The 24153-nt window shown below is 36.4% G+C and overlaps 1 protein-coding gene across 14 annotated transcripts in view; it reads left to right on the forward strand.

The window, feature by feature from the left end:
• The window catches only part of MTA3 (metastasis associated 1 family member 3), a 696451-nt gene that overhangs the window by 306666 nt on the left and 365632 nt on the right, over nt 1–24153 (forward strand). The window contains exon 22 of one of the 14 annotated variants that reach the window (XR_002436313.1): nt 7326–7403. The exons of the other annotated variants lie outside the window; for them this stretch is intronic. The gene's annotated coding sequence lies outside the window, so the exon portion shown is untranslated. The remainder of the gene's footprint in view (nt 1–7325; nt 7404–24153) is intronic. 14 annotated transcript variants of the gene reach the window in all.

The raw sequence follows: 24153 nt of genomic DNA on the forward strand, positions 1-24153 counted from the left end.
CTTTTCTCTGTTTTTGGGTATTTTTTCAAAGTATGCATGCTTTTCACCCATAATTTTTAATCTGGATTTTAAAACCAGAATGAACTTCTATTTTAAAAACAAAATATTTACAAAATAATTAAATAAAATGAGTGAGTGGGGTTTTTTTTGTGTTTTCCTTAAGTATCCTAAACACAAAAGTTATTCATGTAAAATGTTTTTATTTTCACTAATTTCAGTGATATCAATTTGCCACTAATGAAAAAAAAAAAAGTTCTAGAATTTAATAACATATATGGCTTATGGTTTCATCCTGAAGTAGATGGATGTTGTTGGCTTTTTGAGGGTGACGTTCAGATGGAAGAGTAATTCAAAATACTGGGAACAGTGATCCAATCTCTGGTACTGTCCGTACTCCTTACTTAAATATTTTTTGGAATTTCACACAGTTTTTATAAGCAAGTGAATATTCTTTTATTTTCAGTCTATCATTTGACTTTGAACCTGTCTGCTTTCTTTTTTTGTACCTTTGTTGTTTTGTTTTGTTTTGGTTTTTGGCTGTCCCCAGAAACCATCAGTTAGCCTTTAAATATGATGTAAGTCATGAGTGAGGTGATCAGTTCTGAGCTACAGAGTACATTATCATTCAAACTAACATTCACCTCTGGAGCTGATGTTGTCTCTGATTAACAAAGTCAAAGCTCAGGGTGGTGAGCATCACCTCAGTTATCTTTGAAAAGGTTAATCTGTCTCAGTCTTCTGCTGAGAGAACAATCCTGCCTGGCTGTATAGGACTGTTCATCAACTCCAGAGTGTCCAGATGGTGAGACTCTTGCCCACTACACACTGTACGAACACGTAGCCATGATGCTAGCCTCGGATCTTTTACTTCTGCCATGGTTGCATCTAGTCTATGTGGTCTTGTTGCTTGCATGCCTTTGGTTAACTGTGATCTTCCCTCATAGAAATAGCTTTCTGATCCCTGTTGTGCAACAATGCATGAAACTGCAAACACCTGGAAAGATTTTCCATGGCACAAGCATTAGTGTATCAGTGGCCAAACATCTGGAAGTCATCCGGAGATTCCCAGTGGGTCCTTCAAGTGCTGATTGAGATTTTTCTTCTATAAGATGCGCGTCTCTTGACATTCATTCTGAAAACTGAGAGGAACTAGGGGGAGGGAATTGATTGGCAGATGAAATTATCTACCACTGCAGACTTTGCTAAAGATGTAAAATACCAGCATGCCTGCACATATTTTTTTCTAAATGAAGTGTTCAGTTGTGTTTGTTTTAGGTAATAAATGACAGGATTGTGGATATCAGGTTGTTTGTAAACAGCTTGGGTTTGAAATACAGAGTTTCGTTTAAAATGAAGTACTTTTCTAAGAAGTGGTAAAGCTGAGGCAGACCTTTTTATTAAGAAGGGAAATTCCTTAGGATGCTGATTCTCAACATGTATGTTCTTGGTCTACGTTCTATATCTTTTTTTTTTTTCTTTTTTTCCCCTATGTAATGCTATGGATAAACAAGAGGTGAAAAGTGAAAGGAACTGAGGCAGCCCCAGTGACATCTGGTACTTCCAGTTTTCAGATCACTCCCTTCCTGGTCTTTCACGTGTGAGTCCTTGTGCTAATAGCTGATGATATTGCTACATGATACCATGCCTTTCTAAACTATCTGATACAGCATTGCTTCAGTACACCTGGAAGATGGTAAAAATCAATCTTTCCTCAAAACCAAGTCATTTTTGAATGGCTACAATGATATAACTTTCAAGACTGTGCGATAACATATGTAGGAAGTGCCTGCCCACACACCTAATTTTTTTAAATAGAATGTTTTTTTCTTTTTCATCCTGTAACAGTAGGAATGCATCCCGAGATGTTTTTTAACGTTGCTCAGCATAGGACATTTATTGATTTATTCCTAGCCACGTTGGATACTCTGATAGTCAGGTTTGGAGGAAAAAAGTCTCTGTATCCCATGCTTTTTTTCCTCAACAGCACACTCTGTGTAGAGAAATTAAGAGATTAAATACTTTGTCTGTATACTGCTCAAAAATGTCTCTTAGAGGGAGGTAGTCTCCTAGGTCCAGAAACTGCATCTATGGTCCCACTGAAGTGTGAGAAACCAACTGGAGCTGGTCAAAAGATTTATCCTTTGCTGTAATATTTATGTTTAAAGATTTCCATCTGCATATTGTGGTCACTTCTTATATTATTTTTTATGCTGCGGGAATATACTGATTTTTTTATTGTTGCAAGCACAACTTTTTGAACAGATGTAGTTGAGTATGTACAGTTTGTCTTAAGCCCCTCTAATCTAATGCACATATGCGAAGTTCTCAATGTCAATTTGAAAACTGAAAGCTGTATAGTCATTTGTGTTATTCATTTATCTGTTACATGGTTTTCTGAAGACGATCAACATTTTCAGGCTTTAGTGAGTACAAACAGGAAGTATAATTATTTAAACAGAAACTTCTATGAAACAAATGCACATCCCTCTCCTTTTACTTTATTTATTATCCCAAATGTGTTTTTAGTGGTGATGCTTTGAGAGAGTGAAAATGAAGTGCTTGAAGAAAATTTTATGAATTGAAGAGTGAGTTCATTGAAAAGGTAAAGGAAGACCAAGAAAATGCCTTCCTTCTGCAATCTGCCCCCCAAGTTCTATTGGAGGCCAAAGGAAATGAGCTTGCAGAAAAAAAAACAGGGAGTTGTGTGTGCGTTTTAAGATGGTTTACTTCAGACTAGTTCTCATGAGTTCCCAAGATACTGGGGTGCACCTTTGATGTAGCTTCTGCTAAGATGGATTCAGTTCACATGCTCCAATGCAGCAGTCTCTGTGCAGGGACAACTGGAAGATGTGCTTCGCATTTGTAATGGTGATTCAGACTAAACCAATCGACTCAGACATTGTTGACTTCAGTGTGAACTGGCATAAGACAATGATAACTGATCTTGAAAATTTTATCAGTAACAAACAAGTTGGACTTGATGGGATTTTTGGAAAGAAACTGAGCACCAGTTGATGGTTTTCTCTCTCCATGTTTTTTTTCCCCCTCTATAGAATTTATGATTTAATTTTCTAAAGCACGAAAGATGATTGTAGCCTATCTTCATCTTCAAATGTATTTTTTTAATGCAAAAGTTTAATTGCAGTCTTAAACTTGAAAAGATCAAAGCTAGAGTATTAGAAGTATTTCCTAGATTCTTATGATTTGTAATCAACGTACTGTACTGCAAAGTGTTCCAAGTTTGCTCACCTCCAGAAGATGGGTCCAGACACAGCAGGGGAAGTGTCCAGCATAGTTTTGGGTGTGTAACAATGCTTGAACCTTTATAATACATATAGACTTAAAAGAACACCTCTATTATCTTTTTCGAGGTAAAAGAAAGCTTTATTCTATGTAGAGTGGCTAGAGTAAGAGGAAAAATGTTGGTAGTTTAGAATGTCATGTGTGATTCAAGTCTTGCCAGAGACTGAAGTCAGTGGGATGTGCTGAGTTAATATTACTGGCCCAGCATCTAAGAGACCTTTCCAAACTTACACTAGACCTCTGTGGCAAATATGGAAGCTCAGTCCAGATCTGCTGCCTCTTGGTCCAGTCTTCAGATTGCAGGAACATCCATACTCCTTGTCTTCTTTATCTTTGTGCTGTTTTCTTATATGTGAAACAAGAATCACAACAGATCTAAAGGTCAGAGATGAGCCACTGGTATTATGTACTATATTCAATAAGCTCTGAAACTAAAATCTGTGGAAGTAGTTTGTGGAGATAACACACATAAAAGAGACACTTACTGTCTCTAATATGCTCTCCCTGGTAACCACTTAGATTTACTAATCCTGTCTATATGTGTAGTGGGCTAGACCTTACAGAGAAATGTAAACTTTTAGTGCACTGAGCCACACCAAATGTGGTGCAATTTAATTATAAAAAGTGCCATTGAAGTATTTTGCTGGAAAGCCAGACTACATTTTTCAAGCATGTGTTTGTAAACTCCTGGTTCCAAGTACAATGGCTGCATTATAAACGAGTGCTAGGGAATAGGCAATACTCCAAGCAGAGTCAGGAGTGGAAAAGGAGTAACAGCTGACTTCTGTTTATCAGAGCAGCTCGAGCAGGATGTGCTTTTGCATATCTAAATATTTATGTAAACAGATGCACATTAAACCACTTAGAAATAAATAAAGCTTTCTGAAAATAGAACTCCACAATGACATCAGGAGCTGTTTATCTTCAAGAACTGTGGGAATGAGTTTGAATAACCAAATATTTCATTGAAAAAAATGCAATAAAACTAGCTTCAGTAATTTCTTAAGTTTATATGACACAGGCCATCTAACTATGCTGACTGTACAGATTTACTATTATTTTTCTAAAATGAACCGACTTTACCTTTTTTCCCACCCTCACACAATGATTGATAGTTTACACTTGTTAATATAGATTTTAAGTGAGTTAGATTGACTGCCCTTCCACATACTAAGGCAGAAAAAGCCTTGTTGGACAGAGTGTCTTCTACAAATGATTTTTCTACAGTTCTCTACTTTCTCTGTTATTTGAAAGAAAGTACACTGTAGCCACAGCTCGTAGCTGTTTTCTCTCTGTTTTTCTACTTATATTTTTTGCTGGAACCAACTTGTGTGGTGTTTTTTTGGAGTGTTTATTTGTTCCCCTTGTCCCCAGCACTTTTTTTGGTTTATTTTCTTTAATCCTATTTTGGCAGCTGTGTGAAACATTTTATTGTAACTTGTTGCATGCGTTCCCCACATATCCCTCTGTTTTACTTCTCCGATGCACAAACTTGAGTAAACAAAGTTTACCAATTTCTTAAGTTTCAAACTTCCCTCTGACTTTGTCTCTCCACGCACTCCAGAAATACAACATAAATTATCATCAGATTTCCTTTTTCTTAGGAATACATCTAATTTTCAAATAAGTGATAAGGCTGTATTACAAGGACTGCTGCAAAAGTAATGCCTCCTATTTTATTATGTTGGCCTGCGACATCAGAGGCAGATGTTGGTGGTATGGCAGCAGAAGTTAAACTTTCCCACAAAATTCCATTACATTTTGTTGCTGTGTGACAGATGGCGGGAGAGGGGCAGTCTGACACAGTGATGTCTGGCATGGAAGTGTGTATGAAACAAAGGTTTGTCGCTGAATTCCTCCAAGTGGAAAAAATGGCACCCACTGACATTAATCAACACTTGCTGAATGCTTATGGAGACTAAAAAGTGGATGTTAGCATGGTGAGGTGGCGGGCAGTATGTTTCAGCAGTGGTGACAGTGTCGTGAAAGACAAGCCTTATTCTGGGTGACCATGTACAGCTGTCACGCCACCAAATGAAGAGCATCTCAATCAGCTCATCCACACAAAGCAGTGGATTGTGACCAAAGAACTGTGTAAGGAGCTGAATATTGGTTTTAGTGTGCTAGAAACCATGGTGGCAGTGTGGGAATATCACAAAGTTTGCACTAGGTTCATCCCATGAATGCTCACACAGGACCAGAAAGTTCCTGTATACTTGCACCGTATGCAAGTTTGTCAGGACCTATTGAACCAATATGAGGCTGAAGATGGCAGTTTTCTGGATCGCGTTATTACCAGCAATGAGATGTGGTGTCGGCACTATAAGCTGGAGTTGAAAAGACAGTCCATGGAGTGGCAACTTGTGAATTCCTCATCAGAGAAAAAGTTCAGGACACAGCCCTCAGTGGGTAAAATGATGTACAGTGTATTTTGGGATAGGAAACAGGTGGTCCTTCTGGATTTCCTGAAACCCAGATAAGCTATCAACTCTGACTGCTGAACCATGATGCTAACTAAGCAGAAAGCTTGAACTTCTCAGGTCAGAGAAAAAGACAACCTTTATCTCACAACATAACACCAGACCCCATACCAATTTGAAGATCGTTGAGCACACTGAAATCTTAGCTGAACTGTCCTACCACCCACCATATAGTCCAGATTTGGTACCTTCTGACTTTCATCTATTCAGGCCAACGAAAGATAGACTGCATGGGCAACATTTTCGTAGCAACAGTGCTGTCATAGCAGTTGTGAAAGAGTGGGTCACCTTCCCTGGTGCAGTTTTTTATGAGTGCGTCATGCAGGCTCTTGTTCATCACTGGAAAAATGCACAACTAATGTTGGTGACTATGCTGAAAAGTACTGTTTTGTAGCCAGCAATTTGCTGTATCAGATAGTGTTTTTGTACTCTTCACATTTATTGTAGATTCCATGGAAACAGTTAGGAGGCATTACTTTTGGAGCAACCTGTGTATAGTATGTTGTCTTAAGGTGCATAAATGAAACAACTCCAACTCAGCCCAAATTTATATGAGAAGAGGAAGGTCTGCTTTCCTTGAATTTCATTTTCTTTTTTATTTCACCTACTTGACTACATTAGTTAAGATTTCTAATAGGTTTATATTCTACAGCCATTGATTGCTAATCCTGAGAACTTTTTGAATACCACTAGCTCTTTATGGCTTCTTGACAAGTTGTATCACTAAAAGCTTAATGGAACAGAAGGTAACAAAAGAAACAATCAACAAATGGTTTGCTGTAAATTTGGGACAAATTAACTCTAGGGGGTACAATAACCATCAAGATGTCCTGACAGATTTTTATGGTTATTTTACGTCAATAAATGCCAGTCCATGTTCCATGTGTTATTGTGAGAACAATGCATCTGGTCAAATGGTTAGAGTTTGTGGTTGGAAAAGGAAATTAGTTCTGCTCAATGTTGAGCTGATGTAAACAAAAGCAAATTTTTTTTCATGTAGTTTTTTTTTTTTCTTCATTTCGTGTGAAGAACCATGTTTCTGAAACTTAGTGGGCCAAGACCTTTAGTTTGTCTTTTTTCCTTCCAGTAAATATGAAGATATTGCTTCTGTAGCTAATTCAAGCATTTGTGTTCTGTGATTTTGAAGTCCTTGCCGTTTGTTGCTCAGACTGACAAATCTGCAGGTGGTTCTTTTGGACAAAATGCTCTTGGTTGAGTAGAGGTTGACTAGAAGAGCATTTTGTACCCTCTGACCTTGTCCCCTGCTCTAAAATATCTCTGCTTCAGCGCACTGTTACGTATGAATAAGATGAATAAAAATGAAAAAAAAGAAGATCACAATTATGACCGGCTATATTTGTGGATGCAAAAAGAACCTCAGTTCTCAGTCTAACCTGTTTACAGTTTATTGTTTGATTCTGAAATAGTACCCTAGATAGGGGTACTTTTAAAACTTTTTGAAAGTTGGTTGACATCAAATTTATCATCTTATTCCTGTATTTCATTGGCCAAACCTGAAATTTGATTAAACTATGGTTTCAGACTTTCTTTTAGGTGTGGTGTTTGTGAGGTACCCAGGAGTTTCTCATATGTTCCCACGTGCTGTCTTCTAAATAGCAGGTAACATTCATGCTTGTTTTGATTTTGTGTTTTTGCATGTTCAAGAGGTACTGAGTTTGTAAGGAATTTATTTTTCCTGTCATGAAGTAGAACTTTGCCATTGTTGAACTGTGTAAGTTTTCTGTTTGACCAGTCCTCAATTTTATTGAAGTCCCTCTGATTTACAGCTGTACTGTCTAATTTCTGTTAAAGTGCTTGAATTCCTTACAAAGATTCTTTGTTTACCATACACTGAATGTTTCTGGTTTAGGAGAGCAGAGCAGTCACCACGTGATGTGGTAGTTCTGATCTAGACAAAAAGAAACTAACAAATTTCAGAGGTAGTCTTTAATGCTAATATCTAAATTGCTTGTTTTGTTTGTTTGTTTTTCATTTATTAAACTATCTTCAAAGACATTTTGATTGATAGTAAAGGCACTTTGAAGGCATTTCCACATAGATTAATTCCCAGGAGGTAGTCATCAAACTTGATGCAGAGAACAGTGAGGTCTTTGAGTATGAATGTTTCTTCTTTCTCAGTGAAGTCTGCCTCTATTGCAAGCAGCTTATTTTGCAGATTTATGCTCTTATTAGTATTTTACAATGAGGTGAAAATACTTAACTGCTAAGTGTTTGTTTTGAAACATTATTGTCAAAATCTTTCAAACGTCCTTCATGGCTGTCTGACAAGTATGTTGTGTGGCACAAGTCTAAATTACCAAACCTTCAGGAATTTGCATGCATTTTGAATGGTATGTATTTGTATTCCTCAGAATTTCTTATTGCTCCCTTTTTAATTCTGAAGAGTGCCAGTGCAACAATGTGCACAAGTAGTGACGTTCTGGGTACTGGGCTTTTTGTTGTTGTTAAAAAAGTCTGCACACTGTATTTACTATGCAGTATGAAGAACTTGAAAGTCAAAATGGCCATTAGGCTCTTGATGATAATTCAGAAAACTAAAACCTAGAAAGTTTTCTGAGATTGTATCATCCTCCCGAAATCCTTCTCTCCTGCTGTGTCACCATCTTTGTTTATCTTCTGCTCAATATTTTTCAGAAGTTTGTGTGTAGCAGTGAATCTGGCAGATATGTGACTTTATCTTGTGAGGTTCTTACCTGCCAAAAAGTGTACAAACACAGAGGGGGAAAAATATAATTTCTGAGCTTAAGCTGTGTGTCTACAGTTGTGGATTAAAAAAAAAAAAAAAGATTTTTAGACATTTCTGATAGCATTTGTGCTGATTTTGTGTACTATTTTAATAGTGACCATTTTGGTTTGCCTATCAACAATTTAGATATTCGTAACAAGACCATTGACCTGTTGTTTTAATTCCTTCTCAGGAATTTTACCACAGTTCTGATTTGGAACTGGTGCTACAGGAAAAGGTCTAAAAGCCTGTAGCAACATTCCCATAATGACAAAATAGCTGTCCTTTTGTACTCCCTCTCCTTAGGGAAATTTATAGACATATGCATCCATAAAATCTGTTTCTTCTGTGCTGCTTGTGCTGAAGTTAAGTTTGGTACTGGGGAGAATGGCTGTGCCATGATTTCCTCATGCTGCTCCCCTTCATGCAAGGATCTATAGGATCATTGGGGATTGCTGAGGAATTCAAGACAAGTCCAGAGCAGCGTAGGGAGCAAATGGTCCTGTATTGTGACAAGGGAAGGCAACCTTTCTTGTACATATGTTTTCTGACATATCTGTCTGTTTTCTGCTGACAAAATAGATGCTTTCAATGCTGTCAATATGCTTTCAAAAGAAGAGAAAAAGACAGAAATTACCACATTGGACTGTAGTGTTTATGGAAATACTTGCTGTTATTTGGGGTCAGTGGTTGTGGAACATCATCCATGTTATCAGATCATTTAGGTAGGTAGTGTATATTAGAAGTCTTGGTATGCTTAAGAAACGAAATACTGGAGTATGCGTTCTAATTCTTTTTTTTTTTTTTTAAAGTAGATTGAGTAAGTTCTGTAACAATTTCTGTGTAATCCCTGTCCTAGTGTACCTTAAGTGAACTTCTGAACCGGCTACAGCTGGCTTCAGTGATGCATTTCTGAGTGTGGAAATCTTTGCATTTAAAGAAAAGAAAATGCATTTAAAAAGAAAGTAATGCAATTTCAAAATTCTAAAATAGTTTCAAAGAAACAAATAGGGATAAATTAATTCCTTAGCAGTTTTTCCACTGCACAGTTTTTGTTAACTCTTACTGGGGCTATTCCTTTGCGTTTGTTAAGTGCTAATATCTTATGTTGTTATTGTTTTGGTTTTCTTTTTAATTTTATTTTTGTCCTAATTTGGGGAGTTATATAACCCTTGGATGTAGACCTTTACCCTGTTCATCTAAGCCTAAAGGTGTTAGTGTCATTTTTGGATACCAGTATGTTTCATCACAAGATAAATTCCTGGTAAATCATTTTAAAAAAGGGGTGGAGATTTATTGCTCCATTCATTTTTATAGTTCCTTAATCTGGCTTGAGTCACTGGGAAGGAAGCCACAAATTCTTTGGTATAGAGCCTTTGAGCAGCCTGTGTGTTATTGTGCTGAATCACAGCACCTGCATCAGCCTAAACAAACCGTTTTTCTCAGGACCCTGGGGATTTTAGACTTACGAATAGCAATTTTTAGACCATCTAATATAATTTTAACTAATGCATAAAATATTTTGATTAATATTCATCTGCTTATGCTTGGTCTGAGCATAATTAAATTGGACTTGATGTTTATGATTCACTTTATGAAGATTTAAAAATGATGTTTTTTGTGGTATGAGAGAGATTTTGAATGTTGAATTGCTTTGTTTGAATCGTTCATTATTATTTCCATATGCACAAACCCTGCAAGTTTTATTATCTATGTATCTTCCATAATTTATTACAAATTACTTAAAAATGATTGCTTAGGTCATATTTCGTTTTCCCTAATGTCATTGAAATACATCATGTAGGTATTTTTTCTGTGCTTGCCATCCTATGAATGTTTTGTTCATATGACTTCCATCACTATAACTCAACAATTAAAACAAGTAAATAGACTAAAAGAAGAGAGGAGTGTCACAGGTTCTTTCTCTCAAACTGACTCAAATTTCCTATGTGAGTTTGGGCAAATCACTTAACTTCTCCATGTCTGTTTCCACATCTGTACAGCAGGAGTAGATTTCCCATGAGCTTTATAAAAATGAATAAATCTTTGGAAAGTACCTAGGAATTCTGAAATGGAAGGGCCTGTGGATTCCCACATCTTGTAAATTGCATCATGATGGCCTCCGTTAGCTTAGGTCTTGGTCAAAAGAACATGCAGATTAGTTGTATTTTTGCGTCAAGAGCTATAAGGAGTCTTAAGTTATGGTTCACAGGACTAAACAATTATGACGAGCTCTCTACATTCTTCTTTGAGGTTATGTGCTGTCAGTAGTAAACCTGACAAAGGTTAGCTCAAGAAGATTTACATTACTGCTAGAAAGTTCAGCTACCAATAAAAAATTGGCTTGTGACAAAGAATCCGTACAAAGACTTTTTTAAAAAAAATAAATGATAGAATATTTATTATTAAAGTAAACTCTCTTAAAACTCTTTGGTTGATTTGTACTCACTGTGGCTCTATTTTCTGTTCAGAACTTATTCATTGCCTGTTATTGCTCAGTGTTTAACCTTTCCCTTTTGGGCCGTAGGAATAAAAAGGTTTGAGTGTCTGCAAAGCACTGCTATAGCCATCTGGAGATCTGTGCTTTTGGCCTCTTTCTGTATATTTTCATGGTAACTGTACTGTTTTTCCTGTTTAACCTTGCAATCAATGAAAGTCCAGAAATATAAATGCTGATTATTATTTTAAATCTTACTAGGAAGAATAATTAGAGCAAGAAAATGCATTTCATATTTCTTTCAGATAGATTTTGGAAGATAGCTAGCTCCAACCTGAACAGGAAGCCAAAGAAAGGAATATGCAGCTTTTCATCATCTAAGGGACAACGAGGCAGACCCTGATGGTGTCTTTAATCCTTCTGTGTCCAGTCAACTGAAGCTGTCAGTCTGCCTCAGCCTCTGCTGAGGAAGCATAATTTTCAGGTTCTGGACTCTTCTCTGAGTTGTGATGCAGAGCTACAGTGTGGCAAATTACAGAGCTTATTTTAGGATAATTATTTAATAGCAAGAACTTTTACCCAAGGAAGGCCCTGTGAACATAAAGCAAAATACAATCATTGACAGACAGCAGTAGTAACAAAATAAAGTCCACTAGTAATTATAAAATCTTCTGAGTTGGAAGGGACCCTTAAAGGCCGTCTAGTCCAATGAACAGGGACACCTACAGCTGGATCAGGTTGCTCAGGTCCCTATCCAGCCTGATCTTGAGCGTCTCCAGGGATGGAGTATCTACCACTTCTCTGGGCAAACTGTTCCAGTGCTTCACTACCCTTATTGTAAAAAATAAACTACATAATTACTAGAGGGTAGACCTCTGGAAAAGCCATTTTCCCCAAACCCTTTTCTTCCTCTTTGCAAGTTTGCCTTTGCCAAATCCTAACTTAAAGCATTTGGCAGGCATAGCTAGTCAGTATCTTACTCTATATAGAGTACCCTCCATTTGAGGCACACATATAGAGAAAGTTTGGGTAATGATTGGCTTGGCAAAGAGATTTTTTTTGGATGGATAAAAATTCCCAAGGCCTCTGTTTATTTATATAGTTCTTGGAATAACCCTGTTTTCAAAAGGCTGCTGGCCAGCTGCTGAGACAGCGTTCCAGCTAATATATTCCCAACGCAATCACCACACTTTGCTTTTCCCATCATGATATCCCCAAAGCTGTTTTTGGTTAAATCTCATGACTGGAATATAGAAAAGTTCACATTAAGTCAGAGCTCACAATACCACAGTGTTACTTTTTCCCCTCCTCTCTTTCTCTCTTTTCTCTCATACTCTAACCAAGCCTCTTTAAATGGAAGGCTTACCTTCAGCTATTTTAGCACAGACGATTCCTCTGTCTGTGGGCAATATAAGATATGTATAATACAGTGTATGTCTGCATACATAATGCTGAGAATAAGTAGATCACTATGGTGGATCTCGAAATGTGTATGGGAAGAAGTTAATTTTAGCAAGCAGATTAAATATTCTACTTCGGTGACTAAATCAAAAGCGGAGCCAGTGCTAAGGATCTCTTCGGCATAAATGCCCTTTTGGCATTTTGTTGTTCTTAGCAACCAAACCACTAGGGCAGTGAGCCAGGACAACAAATTACTTTTTTGTTTATTTGAACTTTTTTTCTTTTTGAAGTGAAAAAATTAAAGAGCACTACTCATGTGTCCCATGGTGATAGTGCACAGACAGCCCACAGGACTTAGAAATGTATACCAGATGTTTTTTGGTTTTTTTTCCCCTCATTGGGTAAAGTACTATCAATGAAGACAATTCTTGCCCTTTTCTATTCTTTCTGACTCTGTGAATCCTTATATTTCTTATATTTACATGACAACAGAATAAATAATAACATCCAAACAAAAAAAGTATAACATGCTGGACAGTTGACTTAGATCCACGATGGCCATGGATCCATATGATGGATCTAAATGTTCCGTGGACATAGCTATCCATCTGATACAGACAGTAGTCAAGGCTTACCAGGTAAGACCAATTCATGTATGCTTGCACACCCTAAGCTGACTGCAGGAAAGTTGGTTGTAACACGCTTCTCTGTGGGATGTAATGCCTTGAACTAAGCTTTTTGCAGGAGAGTGTGTTTTCAGCAGAACATATTCTGCTGAATATGGGCAGAGAATTGGGCCTAGCAAATCTGTCTTGTAATACAATTGTACTCAAGATAGTTAAAATGTTTGCTGTTGTCCTGTCATTGCTTGAATACACCAAGGATCTAGTAGTACTCAGCAAGATTGATCTGTTTTATGTTGTTTTTCCTAGGTAACTGCTCTTCTTGACTTTTGTATCCAGAGTGAAGCAACTTTTCTGATTTAGCTGGCTTCTGTACCTTCAGTGACTACCTCCAGTTTCTCTACAGAGATCCTATCAAATTAAACATTTAACCTTTCCTTCACCTCAAACCCATATACTAAGAGAGAACGCAATTTACAATTTGTGCAGAATTTCTCAAAATCCATGTTTCACTTTTTCTTCTTAGTGCCTGTCATGCTTAATGTTAATGACAGCTCATCTTGTTAACAGAAGTAATAAGCAGTGACAGCTGCTGCCTGTGATCACAGGTCTGGCTTTGGTGCTGTGGGGGATTCTGTGGCAGATGGTGGTACAGCATAGAAGTATTGCCCAAGACAATGCTTCTAAATAGAAATATAAATTTTTAGTGTCCTAGGAAAGACACTGAAGGAAGAAAGTTCAGAGGGCAGGATGTGCTGCTTAATGAAGGGACCACCAGTGCTACAGCAGAGATGTATGAATTCTGGCTTTGCTGACCTACATTGTTCACTTTAGACACTAAGTTAATATGTTCCATGTTGGTAGAGACTGGTGCATCTTCAGATCTCCAGTAATTCCAGGCTCCATTTGCAGGTGATTAAAAAAAAAAAAAAAAAAAGTAAGTGATGACACCATCCCGAAAAGACCAATTGTATGCAGTCTTGGAGGACAAACATATTTTCAGTTTATATCTAGGATATTTATGTGAAACTGAATGGAATAAGTCAAAGTCAAAGTCAGTCAATATTTTAGGGCATTCTGACCCCTCTTCCTCCACTCCTTAAGCCTTATAGTGATATTGAAATGTACATTATTTGCAGAAAAATATAGACAACACAGCTGTGCTCCAGTGTTTCTGGACTGGTTTGCTGGCTTGTTTTACTGCCGTATATTGAAGATTTTGGATGAAGAAAAGCTGGTATATGAAAGAGAAAAAAATGTTTAGGAAACATAATCTTTTTGTGACTGTATTTATTTGGAGAAACTGGTATCGTTGAGGAACAAATGGTAGAAAAAGTGGCTAGCAGGTAACAAAGCAATGTCAGTTGATGTGAGCGTCACAGGGAAGTACGTGGAGGTACCTCCAAACCCTGCCATTGAGATGTAACTGCAGAAAAAGGGGAGGCTCCAGCTTCCTTAAAGTCACCCTACAAACACATTTACTTGAACTATTATTTTCGTACTTTGAGAGAAGGGTTTATTGCCTCTCAGAGGTGATTATGCACATTGTTACCTGTTGTTTCACTTGATTGAAGCTTTTTCCTCTTAGAGCTATATATTTAGTTTATCCTTTCTGAGGAGTTAAGTTCTCTGAACATCCAGAGAAGTGTATTTAACTTTCCTAAAAGAAAACTTCAGAGCACTGCGAATTACTTGTGACAGGCAGAACGTTGCAATATCACTGTGTATCAAAGGTCCTGGCAGCAGAATTCCGAGGAATCAACTTTTCTTTTTCATGAGAGTCCCACTGCATTTCATAGGGACCAATAATAAAAATCCTAATGTTCCATTAAGTGCACACAGGAAAGCAATATTTTAACTGAAAAGCAGCCCAGTTCATGTGCACAGTCTAGTCTGTGTTATCATCATTTACATATGTTGTGCTAGGAGCTTTTTGTAGTTTGAAAATCCTTTACATTCAAATTAAAATTGCATCTACTACCTATAAAATTGATTTTTTTTCTGTAAAAAGACAACAGAATTATCTTGCCCTGCGAAATACTTTTTGGGAAATATAAACCAAGGGTTATTTGAGGTTATGTTGGAATCTTTCAGAAATTAGACATCATTTTTATGCAACATAGATTTTTATTTAAAAACAAAACAGCAATATGGCTATGACTAATTAGTTGCTACATTAAAAAGTGTTGCCCTGTTATTTTGATTAACTTCTGGACAAGAATGTACGTCTCTGAGAGAGTTTGTGTGTGTGTGCATATGTATGTGTACATTTAATGGAGCATATCTGAACGCTAGCTTTTTATGAGTGCATACTGTTAAGGATCAAAAATTTAGTTGTTTTTTTTTTTTAAATATCTTATATTGCTTTCTTTTTCAAAAACTATATGAAACAACAGTGAACTCTCATAATACGAGATATATACAAAGACCTTCAGTAGCTCTTTCCTTTGGTTAGTTATCCACATATGTGTACCTAGCCTTAATGTTTCAGCGTGAATAGTTGGTGTGTGAAGGAAGGGCCAGTCAGCTGTAGCATAGGTAGGTGTGATTATTCATTTAAAAGCTACTGGCTGGCCTACTTTAATAGCTAGGTTTGGTCAGTTATATCTGGTTTCCACATGTTTCCTGTTTTTCTTCTAAATTCTATACTGCTTAGGGACCTGGGGAATGTGAGTCCAGGATTTTCCTGAAAGGAAGGACTGCTTTGTTCATTACCACCATGGGAATGTGTTAAATTTAAGCATGTGTAGTACAGGTCTCAACCATGTTTCTCCAATAGCAGATACCAGCTTAGCTCACTACCAGTGTGTAAGAGTAAAAAAGAAAGCAATGATGGACTATTTTATTTATTTATTTTTTTTGAGGGGATAGAGAAGAAAGAGGAGTGTGTGTGAATGAAGGATGAGTACTCTCATCCTTCTTTGACGTCTGCCAAAGTCAGTTCAAGTAAATTGAAACAGTGACTTTGAAGTATGCAAACTAAAGTAGCTCTGGTTTTTAGCCTACAGTAAACAGTGTAAAATACATCAGTAGTCTTGGACACTCATAGATAAAACATCCCCAGCGGAAAACCTGGGAAAATATAAAAAATGTGTTTATTTGAAATCTGTGACAAGACACGATTGTGTTTTTCTCTTCTTAGACAATACTGGTTTAATTATGAACAGTTATGTCTTTTATTATGATCATCCACCATAAGTCCCTAGAAATTGCATATTAAGAATTAAGTTTCTGACTGTCCAGCTAAGAGGAACAAGATACTAAACCTGCTGGTCATTAACAATATATTTTCTATAAATTTTGTGTGCAGACTTTTAGTGGAAATACCACAGTGAAAAGTATGACTTTCCTGACTAGTTTGTCATGAGGGAGAAATAGATTATATATTCTAGCCTTAAGTACCAAAAGAAAGTGTTTGTACAATCTAGTCCAGGCCTCTTAATTTAGGTAAGTCAGAGTGTGATTTCCCTAGAATCTTTTTAGTGTTGCATGTAGTTATTGCAAGAAATAACTTCTCATTTGAACATTGTCTTCATGTTTTATTGTGTCAAAAATAATTCACTTCTTATTTCATAATCTCCAAGGAGAGAAAACCAAACTCTCCTACTTTCAGAGTATCTTACGGTCACTTCTAGGGATCAGGCCCTAGCACAACTCTAAAATCTTTTTGCTTGGTGACACGCAAACACTTTAATATGTTTGGGGTAAGTAATTTCACCAGCTTCCTTCTGACTACCCAAGGCAGTAAAGGAGCAATTAGCAGCCTCCTAGCAAAACCTTCTTCCACATCAACTCCAAATTAACTTATTCCATCAAACCAGGTGAAAGCATAAAGGTGATCTGATCTCCTCCCTTCTTGACTAACATGTACAGTCAACTCAGCTCCTTCCATCTGGACTAACCCAGACTGCCTTGGTGCTGAGGTTGAGGAATTTACCCAATACTTAGGCAGATAGGAAGACAGAAGGGACTTAACTGAACTGTGGGTGTTGCTTTTTCTCTTGCACCTTAGCCTGATAGTGAATGAATGGGTAGCAACACTTTGATATCAAGCTGGAAAAAGAAATGCAATGTTGAGCTGATGCTGGAGTCTCTGTGTTATTCAGTTGGTGTGAAAGGAGAATAAACAAATGTGATGAAGTCATGTGCTCATGAGTACAGATTTAGGGAGGGGGATATATTATATATATATAATATATTAAGCAATATATTATATAAATTAAGCAATATATTATATTATTATAATATATTAATATATTAAGCAATGCATTTTTGTTCAGCTGATTGTGGAAAATATTGTCCAATTTGCAATTATATCAGGTATTAAGGAGTCAAAAAGAACTTGGGCAAGATGGAACCTAAGTCCATATTTCAAAAATGAAAAAATTGTTTTTGGATTTCAGTGTCTTTTAAAAAGTGTTTCAGACAGTCGTCGTTTTTAGGAGTCTGCAGTGCTTAGAAAAAGAAGACAAAAGATTATGTGTATATATTTAATCATTCCTTCCACTCAGAGGGTTTTGAAGAGAGTAAATCCTTGAATGTATTCTGTCAAATTTCATGAAAATATACACAAGTTTTCAAAATCTGTAATATGGACCAAAACTAATTACCTTGGTAAAAAAGGAAAAATACTGAGAACAGTACTGGAGAATAACAGGTCTCAGAAAACAAGATTTTGATTGTCATTTTTAGAAGAATCTAGTGAGTGCAGAGATGCCTTAGGAAAATAGTACATTTTTAAACAGTTTTAAAAAAAAGTATTTTTAATGTTTTGCAGTTTACATAGAACTGAACAACAAGATTAGGTGTGGTTGAGACAGGAGAAGTTTTGTAACAAAGTGGTACAAATCCTAAGTTTGTGTAGGAAATCAGTGTTGTTTTCTAAAGATGTGCCAGGTTCAAAGCACCAAGGAGAGGAAAACTGCTGTTACTTAGGAGCCAAGAGCTCACCTCAGTTGCTTCCATAATTATAAAGTTGTTATTCTGCTACCTAGTTTGAAGGAAATATTAGAAGTACTTATATGACTATATTAGGCTTGCCAAATTATACTGCAAACAAACATGAACAAAACTGTGTGATAAAATATTTTGGCAATTGTATGTTATGATCTTAGATCTTTTCCCTTTGAATTTTACACAGTGGTCTTCACCTTTCTTCTTGTAACAGTGGAGCTTTTGTTCAATTTTGGTGGCCGTGAGATTTTGATTTTATAAGTAGCTTTCCTTTCAAAAAACATTACATTATGTCTCAGACAGTACCAATTCAGTTTCACCCCTGACAGATCTGCACCTAAACACATTATAGGGGTACAATACTGCTGCTTCTGTGCAGTTATCCTTTCTAGGTTTAGTACCTTGGTTATGTCTAACTCTGATAGAACAGAATTTCTTTTGTTTTTCAATTTCAAAAATATTACAGTACTTCAGGTAGAAGTATACATTAGAGTTCCTTTCCTCTGAGAAGAAAACTTTTTTTTTTTGGTCCCAAGGTGAGAAAGGAGTGGGCAGAAGTTATGGGAAAACCTTTATTTGATCTGAAAAATAGTGAAGTTACTCTCAGAACTACGTAACAGCTTGTGCTGTGTGTCAGTGCAGGATATGGGAATTGTCATCATTCTTACTTCCAGAGTTGTTATAAGATTTATTGGTACCACAGAGGTAGTTTGCATGAAATGTGAAAATGTTTGCTAGACACAGTTTTAAGAAAAAAACATTCAATTTTTATTATGTCACTGTGACAACACGTGATGAAGAGGTGGGGGTAAGTCTCTTTTCCTAGGTAACTAGTGACAGGACAAGAGGTAATGGCCTTAAGTTGCTCCAGGGGAGGTTCAGGTTGGATATTAGGAAAAAATTGTTCTCTGGAAAAGTGATGAGGCACTGGCAGAGGCTGCCCAGGGAAGTGGTGGAGTCACTGTCCCTGGAGGTGTTCAAGAACCGTGTGGATGTGTCACTGAGGGACGTAGTTTAGTGAGCGTGGTGGTGATGGTTTGATGGTTGGACTAGATGATGTTAATGGTTTTTTCCAGCCTTCATGATTCTGTGATTCTTTGATAAATTGATAATAGTTGGCCCCTAGGCGGTTTCTGATTCCTGATGTTACTCCTACTTTGATAAACGTAATACTCAAAATTGTGTTTTCCTTTCTTTACTAGTTTTTGTGAAACAAATTTGACAAAGATTTTGCTTTGAATTTTGAAGCTGATGCTCAAAAATCCTTACAATGTTGTGTGCCACAACTGAACAGCACAAGGCTGCATAGGACACCTTTCATAAAAATCATGAGAAAATAGAAATGTATTGTTCTACACTCTTCTTATTCTGGAAATTCCCTGATCTTCTCTGTTGTCTTCTACATAGTGTGAAAATGTTTTCTATAGAATGTCTTTTTTTTCTAAGCTGTGTTTGAAACAAAGTTAGAAGAATAACAATGGACGTTGATGTTGCTGAATTAAGATTACTTGACCTATGTTTATTGAATATATTTCAAAATTTCTTCATCAGATTTGGCTGTCATAAATCAGTTGGGTATTGATTTCATTCTTTGCATTTATGTCAGTACAGTGCTGAAATACATCCACATACAGATTTTTTAAAATTGAAATCAGGGCATATATGTGGAAATCTAAAGCCATACTGTCCTATCAGAGGAATGGAACAGTTCTGATCTTCATACAATTAAGTACTGTTGGCTTTTTCTCTGACCTGACCTGAGGACTTGAACACGTTTTCCAGAGAGGTTTCAGTTGAGTCACAGCATTGTCATTGTCAAGAAGTGTGTGTATTGCAAAAAGAAAAAAGAAATGTAAAATCAGGAGTTCTTCTTTTGACCAAATGCTGAATGAAGTACCGTGAAGCAAGCTGATTCACAGATAGGTTCTTCTAAGTATTTTTTATACATAGGAAATCTTGAAATAGTCCTGTATTCCTGGTGTGTCAGTGTAATTTTAGTGTTGCTAATAGTATATATTTCTTTACAATGGGAAAAATGTATTTTCTTATTTTATAAGTTATAAACAAGCATGAGAAGGTAGTTAGAATTTCTCAGAATCACTTCCTTCTAAATTTCCACTGAAAATATTAGTCCTCCTTCCATCTCAGTAGTTAACAAGATGTTGGTTTGTGCTCATTAACATCATTATATAACCAGAAAAGAAGATAGATAATTGTCCATATTCTGGTTTTCCTGCGACATGTCAAGATGTAATAGTTGAAATAAGATTCTTAAAAATTGTAAGATGTGCTTCAGCTAGTCTCTCAGAAATTTCTCGTTATTAAATAGTACCATGCAGAATAATTGTCTTACTAAAGGAAAGTATTTAAGTGTAGCTGACAGGTAATGAATGAAAACTGTCAAATTTTTTGAGGAAGGACTTGTATTCCATCATAGCTTACTGTGCTGAAGCGGAGTCCAAGGGGAAAATCCATGAAATTCTCTGCCCTGAAAGACTCAGTCAAACACTCTGGACCCACTGAATGTTTCTCAAAACAATCTGCAGTGTTGACTTTGTACATAAAACCAAATAACTCCAGTTGAAATACAAAATCAACAATAAAATGCTAAGTATATAGTCTTGAAGAGCAATGCTGACAGAGGTAGTCATTTCATGTAAAAATACTGAAATTTAAAGTAGTGACCAATATTGAAGTTCAATGAATCTTGCAAATTCTTCTCCTTTTTGTTTAGTTTAGGGATTTAGTACCTTATGGAGTCTCTTATAGCATAACAGAGAGCTACTATAAGAATGAAAATAATGTCAACCTTTAGGGGATAACTCTGCTTCAAAGGATTTTTTTAAGTTAGAAATTTTCCCCTAGTAAATATCTTTAAACTCTGTCACAGTGCTGTGCAGTGTGTTTCTGATAAAAAAATGTTGGCACCTCATTTATTTCTGCTATATTCGCCACTAGCTCTGTTAATAAAATATACTTTAATTTTTTTCTTTTGATTATTGAAATGGCAGTGCTCCAGATACTTTTTAGAACTTTGGATGTTGCATCTCTCTGAGCAGCATATATTTTTCCCCTGAGAATTGGGCAATTGTTACAATGTGTAGAGAGTTGGGCTTTTTGTTTGTTTGCTTTTTTTGTGTGTTTTGTTTTGACTATTAAAAAAAAAATCTTTTTCCTTTCAGATTTTTCTTTTTATTTTAGTCCTGATGCACAATTACTAAGAGTTCAAGGACAATCTGTGATGGAACAGATTTGTTGGCTTGTAAACTTCACCTTGAATGGAGAAATTATTACTCTTGAGAATGTCCTGGACATATACACACAAGTTAAAAAATGGTTTACATGATTGAATTGGTTATTGTTGGAAGGAATCTTTCTTTTGTTTTCTGGCTTGCAGTGGAACAGAAAGCATGTAAGCTATGTCCAGTGATATATCCATCCAAAAGGTATATCCTTTCAGCTCATGCTTCATAGACTTAATTAAAGAAGAAATTCTAATGCCCAAATGGAAAGCAAGCTTGAAAATTACACTCAAAAATATGTATAATTAAAAAAAATGAAGAAAATTTTAAAGCAATCAGGTCCAATCTGATTGTGCAAGTACAAAGGATATTCACATTCGAAAGTGTTGCTGTAGAAAAAGAAAAATCCTGGAAAACTGAAAAAGAAATAAGATGACAGTGCTTACAATATGGAAGACAGGTCAGGATATGGAGTTCTGTCTCTGTGTTTGTGTAGGTGTTATGGTCAAACAATAACTCACGCTTATTTATATCAGTATGCAGAAAATGTAACGTGTAAATGCATGTGTGCATATATGTATACGTAAGCAAATATTGTTTTTCTTATCTTTTGTTACCAATCTTGAGTGATTTCTCAGAATCTATTTTTTTTTCCATCAAAGCTAACTCTGGAATTTATTCTGTTTAGAATTTAATAAAAGAGGTCAAATGCATGCTTTGTCCTGTCCATGAAATGCTTAATTTTTATCTACAGCTCCTAAAATCAAATGAAAACCAAAACTAAAATGCTTTTAGTAGTAAAACTGAAATTAAAAAAATGCTGGAATTCTGGATTTTTGGCAAAGTGTGTATGTATCACTGTGCAGTTAAGCTTTATTTCAGATTCTAGTCAGTTCTGTTGGTTTTAAGACACTATTTTCAAGCAGCATTAGTAAAACAAACCATCTGCTTTCTCTTTCCTTGTAATTTTTGCATAATCGACATTTAGTTTGTTACAAATTAGGTTGTACTATCAATTTTTTAAAAGAATAAAATAAATATCTGTGGCAAATAATGTTCAGTGTACTCCTAAGAGGTTGGTAGTTTGCCCTAGAAATGAGATTCAGGAATTTCTTTAAAACATTTAATTCCTATAAATCTACCAGTCATGAACGAAAGAATGTGTCTGCTTTTTACTTACGTTCTTCAGAAAGCCTACAGCTGTAGGTTGGAAGTGTAATCTGTTTATGTCCTTTAAGATACAAGATTATTAAAAGACGGTGGTATTAGAGTTAAGAAAGCTGGGCTACTAAAGAAAACTAAAAGACTAATAGTAAAAGGACTAATAGTATTTTTTTTAACAAGTTGCTGATATAACTGATCGTAATCACATTGTATTTTGTTAAATGTCTTCCTGCCAGTTTAAAGTGGTCATTTCCAGACGTGTTCAGATGGCTGTGCTGGGCCAGTGGGGTTACAGTTGTTGTATTTTTGTTGCTATGCGTGTCTCTCATACAGCCTGCTGGAGAGCCCTCGTAGGAGATTCTTTGGAATAAACAGAGGATGAGATAAATCTGGGTATTTTTTTCCATACTGAACAGTAACGTTGTTTTCCCCAGACACAATAATAGCTTCCCTTTAGCAAGTACAACTAATAAGAACTTCACAGCATTTCTGGATATTTTGCAAAGATGTTTTTATTTTTACAATCCTATCATCTTGATTAGAAGCTTAGAAAGTTGCAAGCATGTTATGTAAATTAGTCAGATATAGTTGGCAAAGGAAGTTTTGCATAAGTTTATGCAGTTAGTCTGTCATGCTTAAGTTGTATCAGTTTTTGTAGCCAATGGCATGCAAAAGTGTGATGTATTTAGGTCAGTGCCCATAAGCTTTGCATCCTTACTTTTGGGTCAGCAGTAGGAAAGCTTAAGCAAAAGCTTTGAGCAAGTCTTAAGCAAATGCCTCTAGATCCATAGAAAGATGCTTAAATCTTTTTGAGGCAGGAGTCAGTAACAGGCAACATCCTACTAGAATCCTGTAGCTTAGTTTCTGCTGGAATCACCTTTCTGCTGTGGTTCATTCTGTAGCCCTGGTGAGCAGCATGGGTGTGCCTCCCTGCACCTTTCTGTCCCAGGCTGGGCCTGAACTGGAACCTGCAGCAAGAGCTGTTCCAGCAGAACAAAATGTGGTCATTAATAACAACAGTCTGAGGTTAGAGTGGCAAATTACTCTTGCTTGTAATTCACTGAAAGAGCACCTTCTAGGGAAGAAAGTATGGGAGAGGGAGAGGTGACATTAACATGGCTGAACTATATTACTCATGTCCACAGTTAAACAGCCATTAGTTAAATTGACCACAGTGTCAAGACTATTCTTTTGTGTTACTAAGCTGTGAAAAGGAAGGCTGAAAGAGAATAGGAGGAGATACTAGTGTAAGTTGGGTAGCCTTTTGAATAGTTCTTGATGTGAAGGTAAGAAGATAATTATTGGAGAGCTGCCATGTGCCTAGCAGCTCCAAAGTGCCACAGCTGTGCCCCATGGGCTGAACTGCAGGGTACTCTGCACCCACTGCCTGAGGAAGTTGTGGTCTGACCTCTTCAGGCAGCTGGATCTGAGTGGTGCTTTAGCTGCTTGCATTTTAGTCCATTTCTGTCTCACACTGAGATTGAAGAATTATGGGGGCAGCATTGTTGTTTCTGGCTTATGAACAGCTCCTTGAGCTCCCTATCCACTGAGTTCTTTGTGGTATGAATTATTATATGAAGTTCTTGCCTTTTTGATTTGTCACGTAGAATTAATAAGGTTAGCGATTCCTAACCTAGGATGTTTTCAGATTTTTGAAGGTTTCTATTTATTGTTTCATACTTTTTCAGTAAAATGCAGTTATCTGATCAAAAATGTAGTTTCTTTTCTGTATATTAATCCAGAAATAGATTCTGAAGTCTTAACTATGGTTATATGAAAGGAATCTAAAATTAAGGACAGTATT

This window comes from Numida meleagris, chromosome 3 (assembly GCF_002078875.1).
Source record: "Numida meleagris isolate 19003 breed g44 Domestic line chromosome 3, NumMel1.0, whole genome shotgun sequence".
Classification (NCBI taxonomy): Eukaryota; Metazoa; Chordata; class Aves; order Galliformes; family Numididae; genus Numida; species Numida meleagris.